Source organism: Mobula birostris, chromosome 10, assembly GCF_030028105.1.
Source record: "Mobula birostris isolate sMobBir1 chromosome 10, sMobBir1.hap1, whole genome shotgun sequence".
Taxonomy (NCBI): Eukaryota; Metazoa; Chordata; class Chondrichthyes; order Myliobatiformes; family Myliobatidae; genus Mobula; species Mobula birostris.
In genome coordinates this window covers 11,162,584-11,166,171 of record NC_092379.1, presented here as the reverse complement: position 1 = coordinate 11,166,171, position 3,588 = coordinate 11,162,584, and the positions used below count along the sequence as shown (strand labels likewise).

The 3,588-nt window shown below is 50.4% G+C and overlaps 1 pseudogene; it reads left to right on the top strand.

The window, feature by feature from the left end:
• Positions 1 to 343: 343 nt before the first annotated feature.
• Positions 344 to 3,215, top strand: LOC140204407 (uncharacterized; annotated as a pseudogene).
• Positions 3,216 to 3,588: the final 373 nt, after the last annotated feature.

Genomic DNA, 3,588 nt, shown 5'->3' with positions numbered 1-3,588 from the left:
ACAGCGTGCGGTGTAAAGTGAGTCCACGGATGGAAGATTGGTTTGTGTGATGTGCTGGGCCATGATCATGATCTTCTGCAGCTTCTTCTGGTCTTGGACAGGACAACTTCCATACCAGGTTGTGATGCACCCGAGAAGAATGCTTTCTACGGTGCAACTATAAAAATTAGTGAGGGTTTTAGGGGACAGGCCAAATTTCTTTAGCTTTCTCAGGAAGTAAAGACAATGGTGGGCCTTCTTGACAGTGGACTCTGCTTGGTTGGACCAAGTCAGATTTGATGAGGAGGTAGATCTAGTGCTGGAAACAGTGGCCAAAGGTGGTGTGAAGAGGAGACTGCAGATAATGACAATAGTGATCATAACTGTGGCAGCAGAGAGATTTGGTACCGAGGAAGATAAGCGGGCCAGACAGCCATTTGTTAAAAACAGCAGAGCCACCAAGATCCACAACATCCGGAAAGAACTCGAGGTGCTCAAGCAACAACATAAATTGGCAAACCATGAGGAAAGGGCGCCGCTGGACGAACTGCGTGTGATGCTGAGGAAAAGGCTCATCACTCTGGGAAGAGCGGAGCAACATCGGAGGCGCAGGAGAGAAAGAGCACAGAAAAGATCTGCATTTATCAGTGACCCATTTCAGTTCACCCAACAGCCACTGGGTCAGAAGAGGAGCGGAAAACTGTCCTGCACAAAGGAACAGATGGACCGTCATCTTCGAAGCATCTTCAGTAACCCGGACAGAGAAGTTGAACTGGGAGACTGCGAGGCCCTCATCGCAGAACCAACAGAGGCTTTCGACCTTCGAGAGCCTCTCTTCAAGGAGGTTCAGCAAGTGGTCAAGAGAGCCAGAGCTGGCTCAGCTCCTGGTCCGAGTGGCACCACCTACAACATCTACTCTCTGGTGGCTGTGGAGAATCCTCAAGATCGTCTGGAAGAGAGGCAAAGTGCCCAAGCAATGGAAGTATGCAAATGGAGTGTGGATTCCAAAAGAAGAGAACTCCGAGAACATCAGCCAGTTTAGGATAATATCCTTACTGAGTGTTGAAGGGAGGATCTTCTTCAGCGTGGTGGCAAAGTGCCTAACAGAGTTCTTCCTGAGGAACAATTACATTGACACCTCCGTCCAGAAGGGTGGCGTTCCAAGGGCACCAGGCTGCTTGGAGCACACTGGAGTCATCACACAGCTCCTGAGAGAGGCCAGAGAGAATAAGGGTGACTTAGTGGTTTTGTGGTCGGATTTGGCCAATGCCTATGGATCAATGCCCCACAAGGTTGTTGAAGACGCTCTGAGGAGACACCATGTTCCTGAAGGAGTCAGAGGCCTCCTTATGGACTACTACAACAAATTCCAGCTGAGTGTCTCAACAGGGTCAATAACACCAGACTGGTGCAGGCTGGAGATTGGTAGCATCACAGGCTGCACCATCTCAGTCATCCTTTTCACCCTGGCAACGAACATGCTGGTAAAATCTGCAGAGCCAGAGTGTCGAGACCCAAAATCAAGATCTGGGATCCGCCAACCACCAATACGACCCTTCATGGATGATCTGACTATCACTGCAGAGTCAGTGCCTGGTGCTAGGTGGATTCTTAAGGGGCTGGAAAGGTTGATGAGATGGGCAAGGATGTCCTTTAAGCCTGCAAAATCAGGATCTGTAGTGCTGAAGAAGGGGAGAGTACATGGGAATTTTCGTTTCTCTTTTGAAGACATTCCAATTCCTACCATCACAGAGAACCCTGTTAAAAGTCTTGGGAAGATGTTTGATGCAACACTCAGAGATAAGGCGGCAATAGGAAACACCTGTGGGGAGTTTGAACAATGGTTGCGAGAGGTTGACAGCACTGGCCTTCCAGGGCGGTTTAAGGCATGGATTTACCAGCGTGGTATTCTACCAAGAATCCTCTGGCCATTGCTTCTCTATGAGTTTCCAATTTCCACTGTTGCTGAATTAGAGAGGGTAGTGAGCCGGTTCCTGCAAAGATGGCTGGGTTTACCAAGGGACATCAGCAGCATCGCTCTGTACGGAAATAACTGCAAACTGAAGCTCCCCCTGAAATCCATCGAGGAGGAGTTCAAGGTTTTGCGAGCAAGAGAGGTGCTGCAGTTCCAGGAATCTTCAGATCCAAAGGTTGCCGGAGCAGGAGTGGCAGTGAGAACTGGAAGGAAGCAGAGAGCGGAAGCTGCAGTGAGAGAAGCTGAGACGCGACTGCGCCACAAAGTGCTGGTGGGGGCAGTCGCCAAGGGAGGAGTTGGACTTGGAAGCCTTGAAGTCCCCCATTTTGACAAAGTACAAGGGAGAGCGCGACGAGAACTGGTCCAGAATGAAGTAAGGGCAGTTGTGGAGGAGGAGAGGACCAGCAGAGCGGTGGCAATGAAACAGCAAGGTGCCTGGACCAAATAGGAGCAGATGATCGAGCGAAAGATCACGTGGAACCATCTCTGGAAGGTGGATTCACATCACATCAAGTTCCTTATCCAGACTGTTTATGACGTCCTTCCTAGCCTGTCCAACCTGCACTGCTGGGGCCTTGCAGAACGACCAGCTTGCCCCCTCTGTGAAAAGACCGATACGCTAGAGCACATTCTGAGCTGCTGCCCCAGAGCTCTTGCCGATGGCCGTTATCGGTGGTGGCATGACCAGGTCCTCCGGACAATTGCTGAGACAATCTGCAGCACCCTTAACATCTGCCGGAAAACCAGTCCGGTCAAGAACACCATCTGCTTTGTCAAAGAGGGGGAAAGACCAACAGAACACCAGAAAGCAACCGGGTTGCTCTTCGGCGCGCAGGACCGGAAGCTGAAAGCAGACCTGGGAAAACAGCTGCAGTTTCCTCCCCACATCACAGAGACTACACTGCGGCCCGACACTGTGTTGTGGTCTGACTCATTGAAGCATGTCCTTATGCTGGAGCTTACTGTGCCATAGGAAGATCGCATGGAGGAGGCCTACGAGTGGAAAAGAGCCAAGTATGAAGATCTGAAGAACAACTGCCGAAGAAGAGGCTGGAGAGGACAGTGCTGGCCCGTGGAGGTCGGGTGTCGTGGCTTTGCAGGCCAGTCGCTCTGTAAAGTATACAATGCACTTGGAATCACGGGAGAGAGAAGAAGGAGAGCCATTTCTACCACCATAGATGCGGCAGGGAAAGTGTCAAGATGGCTCTGGATAAAGAGGGCAGATCTGTGGGCTGCCGCTAGGGCAAAGACCGGGGTCTGATCAACCCCGTCGGGTCGCCCAGGTGAGGGTGTATAATGTTGAAAGATCCAAAACACCCAACAACCCCAGGTAACATCACTGATGATGTGCCCGAGCTTAGCATCATGCAGATGTTTCTGTAAGAAAAGAAGAAGAAGAAGAAGAAAATATATAGCTCGGGTGCCTAAGACTTTTGCACAGTACTATAGTAGTTTTATGTATTACACTGTACTGCTGCAAAAAAAAACAAATTTCATGACATACGTGAGTGATGATAAACCTGATTCTGATACGGGTCTCTATTTGTGGACTGAGAGTGGGAAGGGGACAGGGAGAGGGGAATCATGTTTGGGGAAAGGGGAAGGGAGCAGGAAGCATCAGAGAGACATTCTGT